The sequence below is a fragment of the Pyrus communis genome, chromosome 5 (genome assembly GCF_041283825.1).
Source record: "Pyrus communis isolate YQ-2024b chromosome 5, ASM4128382v1, whole genome shotgun sequence".
Lineage (NCBI taxonomy): Eukaryota > Viridiplantae > Streptophyta > Magnoliopsida > Rosales > Rosaceae > Pyrus > Pyrus communis.
Genome location: NC_142569.1, coordinates 13,200,078 through 13,207,850, shown reverse-complemented (window position 1 = coordinate 13,207,850; position 7,773 = coordinate 13,200,078).

Sequence of the window (7,773 nt, the reverse complement as noted above, 5' to 3'; positions counted from 1 at the left end):
GTTCTTGTTAATAAGTAGTATAAATTTTTTTTGTGTTACGTAAGTAGGGTGTGTATATTTGACACTCTGTCAAAAGAACAATACTAGGGTGTGTATATTTGACACTCTGTCAAAAGAACAATACTTGGCTACTCAAAGATAAGTAGGAACTCATATTCAAAACTCTTAGTATTTTAATCATATAACTTTGTGCTTATTATCAGAACAGTTTATAATATGAATCACAATGTAAAGATTAACTCCGCAAAAAATAAATTAAAAGTAAGGTCTTTTAATACATAGACGGTTCGTAATGTTTTTACCAATACCGTTCATTTGTTTTTAAATAGTTTGATAACTAAACGACCTTAATTTTAATTAATTTTTTTACAAGGTGATATTTACAGGATGATTTATAATATGAACGGTTCTGATTATAAACACGAAATTCTATAAATTGACAACGAACAATTTTGAGAAATTTTAAGTAAGAATTTCTACTCATTTTTTAGTAGCCAAATATTGTTCCTATCAAAATAGCTAAGAAAGAATTCTTTGTAAATAATAGTATAAATAAATAAGGTGGTGGAGAGATGTGCATGCTTACCTTTTTCTAGTGCTAATTATAATTATTTACGTACATTTGTAAAAGTTACATATAATTATGTATGATGACCAGAGAATCACATTATAAAACTTCGTGTCTTTGCCTTGCACTTTTGCAATCAAGACTAGACACCGGCCAATCAAAACAAAATTATTCGTATGTTCATTCGTGCTGCATAAGTGTACTTATAATATGGGCACAATGTACAAATTAATGACACAAGTTTTCTATTAATCAGTAAGCAGGTCTGCCTGCACTTCCTCATTTGTTTATAAACGAATCCGACTTCATTAATTTGAGTCATTTGAACTTACATAGAAGTTATATATGTAATTAGTTCCTTAATAAATCAGTTCGATATATATATAGGAATCAATGTATTAAAAGGTGGAGGCTTAGGCGAGGCGTTCTATGGATAACCCCGTTTAGACGCGAGGACTGAAGCATGAGGTGGCACCTAATTTTTTTAGTATATATTGTATATTTAATTTTGTGTGTGTGTGTGTGTGTGTGTGTGTGTGTGTGTGTGTGTGTGTGTGTGTGTAATACTTTGTACAACAATTAATCAACAATCAAACAAGCAATCAAGACCAAATTGAGATTAGAATACAAAAAGTCTTACTTGAATTTTGAAACAATTGTAATGGTGGGGATAATTTTGAAACAATTTGAAGTATGAGATTGGGGTAAAATTGAAATATGAAATTGAAATTCAGAATTGAGAATTTAGGGTTTGAGGAACTGGGGAATTGTGGAATTAGGGATAGGATTGGGTGAACTAAGATCGGGTATTTTGATGGGAAAGAAGGGGATTGACTAGGGGTTATAATTTTTTAAAAATTAAAATTAGACTTGGCCTTGAATTAAAAATTAAAAAAAATTAAAAAAAATAAATAAATAAAACTTGGCCAAATCGATGTCATTTTGGGCCAAGTCATTTTAAAAAAAACATTAAAAGACTTGGCCAAAATGACGCTGTTTTGAGCCAAGTCTTAAGAGAAAAGAGAAAGAAAAAAAACCATTTCTTTTCTTCGCGTTCATCTTCTTCGTGAATACGCTGCCGCTAAAACTTGAGAAAAACCAAAGGCCAGCTGCTACAACGAGCCCAACCTTAGACTTCGAGGTCCTCAGCAAATTTCAAGTAAGTTTTTGGCCGCCTTAGAACGCCCTAAGGCTCGCCCTGACAACCCTAGACGGGTTTTTCACTTACTCCAATAAAATAAAGGCGGCAAGCTACCCATCCAGCCTCCGAGGCCGCCTAAGCGCGCCTCGAGGCAAGTATTTTAAAATACTAATATGAATAGATGTAATATGGCCTTCTTGGTAAAAATAAAGTTACCACATAATTTGCAATCATATAAGAATATCTGATTATGGGTGTTAAAACTCTTAAATCCGATGCTGACTTCAGTACCATAATTAAATTAAATATTAGAATAAAGTTTCTTTTTACATAAGCTACTGTTTACACTAATGATATATTTACTTAACAAAAATGGGATAACGAATTAATCAGAATTGAAATAGGGGAAGTACCCTAGTTGATATGATTCCTTTAGGTATTTGATCATGGATTTTAAAGAAAGCTTACAAACTTTCAATTTCAGTGTTAATAAACACATGGAAAAGTTAAACTGTAATGACCCGTCCTCAAATATTATGGTTTTTATAATTTTAAAGTGTGAAATAACGAAAATGCCTTTCGAGGCAAAAAAGTTGACTTTTGTTGACTGTCTTGTCAGGTCAGGTAAGATTTGTTTCCTTGGTGTATCCTTGTAGTACTCAGCGTTTCGGACGCTTGAGTGCAAGCGGATTCGAAATTGGAGTTGCAATGAATGTTATATAGAATTACAAAGCTGAGAGGCAAATTAGTCAAGTCACTATTCTAGATATTAGGGTTGGAGAGTGGCGTGTGGCCACCTGGTCCGCCGCCCATGGCGGCACATAGGAGAACACGAGGTCCCTCCTTAGGTTTTTCGATGTGCCGAATCCGAACCTGCTATTTGTTTTCCCAAATTCAATTGTTTTGGTATAGTTTTATTTAATGGTCTCTATTTGCGTTTAGGTGCGTCGGTTGAAAGTGACCTGTCCTCCCTAGTTCAAGCGGCTCCCCAGTAGCGGAATACTTGTGAGTGGGCCCCTTCTTAAATTGCATGTTTTTATAAAATATTAAGCTTGCATTCACGAAAATCATGATTTCATGATTTTACGTCTTATGCATTATTTATGATTTATTGAATTATATTTTACAATACATTATGAATTATTGGATTTTCGTATATGAAATTCTATGGATTTACGAATATGAATTATCATGGATTTATGAGATGAGGCTTTGAGCTTTTGAGATCCAGATTTGATATGAGATTTTTGAGATACGTTTTCGGTGTTTATCTAGTGGGTTATCATACAACACATACACACAACAGAGTATGTAGATGTCTATGGCAATAGGAGACAGTTGAGGATATTTATGACATACTCCCAGCTTCATTAGCCACGACTAGTGTCGGTGTGTTGTGTGTGTGTGTGTGTGTGTGTGTGTGTGTGTGTGTGTGTGTGTGTGTGTGTGTTTCTTCTCTAGCATAACCGAGAGTCGTACAGCTACACCTTCGGGTGATGGACCTCTATATTTCTTCTCTGGTGTAACCCAGACTCGTACAGCTTCACTTTCAGATGATGGACCCATTATGTCAATCTACCTATATCCTTTAATTCAAACACTGCAGCTAACTCAGTTATCACAGCTTGTACTTTTTGAGAGTTTAAACCAGTCAAGATTATATCATCTACATAGAGTAGTAGAATGATAACATCTTCACCATCTTGTTTAACAAACAAACTAGAATATAATGATGAAATTGTGAAACCCATTACTAGCAAATGACTTGTGAATTTTGAATTCCAAGCCCTTGGAGCCTGTTTCAGACCGTATAGAGACTTAATCAATCTACATACATGTATTGGATAGCTTAGATCAACAAACCTCTGAGGCTGTTTCATGTAAACTTCCTCTTGTAAATCTCCATGTGAGAAAGCATTCTTGATGTCTAATTGTCTTAATTCCCAATGGTTGATTACAACTAATGCTAATAAGATCCTTACTGTTCTGTGTCTGACCATTGGACTAAATGTTTCAGAGAAATCAACTCCTTGCTTTTGAGAAAACCCTTGAGCCACCAATCTAGCCTTATACCTTGATATTGATCCATCTAGATTCTTCTTGACTTTATATACCTATTTGCTACCAATTATGGACCTATCCTCAGGTGGTGGAACCAACTGCCATGTGCCTTGAGTTCTCAAGGAATCATATTATTTTTGCATTGCCAACTGCCAATGTGGTATAGTTGCTGCTTTTCTGAAGGTGGATGGTTCTATAGCATCTCTGATGGAAGCAACAAAGGAATATCCACCAACAAAAGGTTATTCTTCAGTAATTTGCGAACTTTGTAACTCAGGTAATGAAGCAATATATCCTTTATAGCTTTTATGTGTTATTGCCCCACCTTTTAGTCTTGTAACCATAGGATGAATAAAATTGATAGTATGTGAATCATGACTTTGTGATGATAATGGAGTAGAAGAGATAGGGAGAATTACCTCTAATTGTGCTTCATGATAGACAGGTAACATTGGTAATGTACCAGGAAGAGTGGCAGAGGAGTGATGGGAATCATTTGTTGATGAAGATACATGTGACCTTGATCCATTCTGTGACAGAAAAATGTTCTTAGACATTGAGACAGATAAACCATCTTTAGCTTGATTGCTATTTTGTATTTGTGAACTCTAAGGCATTGGTATTCCTGGTATTGGAACTTGAACCACTATTGGTGTCTGAGACTTGAACTGAGAACCTTGAATATCTCTGTCATTCAAGATTGTTTTCAACTTGTATGGGAACTGAGATTCATCATGAATAATGTGTCTAGAAATTATGAACTTGCTAGTTTTAATATTGTAGCAGATCATTCCCTTGTATCCCATAACATACCTAGAAAAACACATTGAATTGATCTTGGTTGCAACTTATGAGCATTATATGATCTGAGAAAGAGATATACTGCAGTCCCAAATATTTTCAAGTGTTGAATGTCTGGTGCATCATTATGTAACATCTGATATGGTGATTTCATTCCCAAAACCTTACAAGGCATCCCATTGATTAAAAAAGCTGCATATGAACAAGAGTGATACCAAAATGTAGATCATAAATAAGCTTATGACATGAAAGTAAGTGCAGTCTCAATTAAATGCCTATGCTGCCTCTCAGCTAGGCCACTTTGTTGAGGTGTGTAAGGGCAAGAAATCATGTGAACAATTCCTTTGGATTCCTGAAAACTAGTGAACATTTTACTCATATATTCACCCCCTTCATCTGTTTGGAGACACTTAATTGAAGTATTGAACTAAGTTGAAACAAAAACATTGAATTTCACAAAAGCAACAAAAGCATCAAATTTATTTACTAAAGGAAAGATCCATAAAAACCTTGAATATTCATCAATGAAACTGATGTAATATTTGTATCCTTCTATGGATATCTTTAGAGAAGGCCCCCATACATCTAAAGGTAACTTTTGAAACATAAAACCTGCACTACTTTGTCTAACAACAAAAGACTGTCTACACATTTTATTCTGAACACAGAAAGAACATACAGACTTAGATGAATCTATACTAACTGAGACTTTAGAAGCTTTTACCATTGCTGACAAGACTTCCTCATATAGATGCCCAAGCCTTTTGTGCCATGTTGATGTCTTCACCACTTTCCCAATCAAACCAGTTTTCAATTCTTTATTTATTCTACCAACAGAGAAGTTTTTTTAAAATACTACATGTAAACAGATCCCCATCACTCTTTCCTTGGTACAGTATCACCTTTGTAACCTTGTCTTGTATGAAAAACACAAGATCATCACATATAAACCAGCATCCATTGTCATGACAATATTTCTTAACTGATAAAAGGTTCACGGTTATACTAGGAATACGTAATACATTCTTCAAATTTAAGAAACAATCATGAGTAAATAATATTGTAGATCCAATATGTTTTACTTCCAGACCTTGACCATTCCCTATAATGATTTTCTCTTCTCCATTATAAGGCATTAGTTGATTCAGATTCTCCAGATTTGCTGTCATATGGTGCACCAGTATTAAGCACCCATGTGTTTGCACCATTGAAATAATGAACTTGTTGTGCATCATTGCTAGGAATAAACCCTTGAGATCCTTGAGTTGTCATTGCAGTAATTGAAGCATGTGGGGCAGAAGCTTGATAGGAATAGTTGTTTCTGTGATAACATTCAAGGGCAATGTGCCATTTCTTCCCACATATTTGACAAACCATAGGTGGAACATAAACATTACCTTGAGCATTAGTAGTCCTGAGATGACAGTTTAGAGCAGTGTGCCCCCTCCAAAAGCAAATTTGGCATTCAAGAGACACAGATAACTTGTAGTTCGTATTACCATTCCAGCTTTGCCAATTGCTGCCTTGTTTAGGACCATTAGGGGAAGTAGAACCATTAAACCCATATTGGTTGAAACCATTGTTTCCTTTGTATCGATTCCTGAAATATGGCCTTGAAAAATTATTTCCAGAAGAGTATATGTTAGAGTTATACAACCCCTTATTCTGAGAAGAATAGGGCCCTTGACTTGAACCCCCTTGATAATTGCCAGACCCCATGTTTGGCTTTCCCCTTGATACCTTCCTTGACCCCCATTGCCATTTGAATTGGAACTTTCACCATGTACATACATTGCAGACATAGAATTAATTAAAGAGGAAATCCTGGATTCATTTGTCAACTCTGCACTTAACAATTGTGCTCTAAAGTCCACTGAAATTGATGTCTCTGTTGCCAAGATCACAATTTTTATCCTATCAAACTCTTGTGGTAATCCTATCAATGTTGCTATAACCAAATCATTGTCTGAAACCTTTTCCCTTACTAAAACAAGTTGATCTCTAATAGATTTCAACCGCAGTAAAAACTTATCAACTGAGTACTAGTTTGGTACTGAGGTGCTTTTATAAAAAGTGGGTATAAAAAAAAACTGAGCTCAAAAAAGTGTTTGGTAAACACTTAAAAAAGTGTTTGGTAAACACTTAAAAACAGCTTATTTTCACAGTTTTGGATGAAAAAAAACTGAAAATGTGAAGCAGCAAAAATGAACTTATTCTCACAGCACAGCAAAAGCAGCTTTTATTTTTTCAAAGCACAGCAATACCAAACCAGCCCTGAATGTGCTCTTTTTTGTGCAGTGTAAAACTCAGTCTTCAACTGATTAATTATTGCAACAGAAACTGAAGCAAACCTATCTTGCAAGCAGCTCTAAGCTTCTTGAGAAGTTTTACAACCAATAATGTGTTCCATTGCATCATCAGACAAAGTTGCAATCAACAAACTAAGCAGTGCCATATCCTTTTTAGCCCAACTATTATATGCATCAATTATCTCCTTCGTAACACCAGTCTCAGTATTGATAACAAATTTTGGTGGATAAGGATTCTCACCAATGAAGAAATCAAATAGATCATATCCACGCAAAATAGATTGAAACTGATAAGATCATTTTACAAAATTATCATCATGAAGCTTAACAATCAACATTCCAATGAGCCCTTCAATTTTCACAATGTTGATTCACAAATCATGCAAGACTGATACTATACATTTCCAAGAACCTGACTACTTTCAAGAATCAACAGAAGTAAATCTTCAGAAGATCATACAACTATCAGCAAATATACAACACACTTTCTTGACTATTGGCTTCAGCTTTTGATAGCAAAACACTCAATCTTTCAATCAGTATTATTGAAACAATGTAACTGGCATTGGCCTTAACAACTATTCTTCAACAATTCTTTACTACTGGCATCGGCCTTCCGTAGCAAGAAACTCAAACTTTCAACCAATTTCATTGAAATTAAACAATCGGCACCGGCCTTATCAAACATTGTTCATCACATTCATCAAACATATCATATCATGGCAAGAAATGGTATCGGCCTTCAAACAATTATCCATGAAAATCTTATCAAACTTTACTCATACAATATCACAAACACCTTACATGCGAAACAAGAGCATATATGAACACGGAAAACCTGATATCCTTTTATGCCAGCAGCTCAGAAAACCACCATAGAAACCCCATCATTT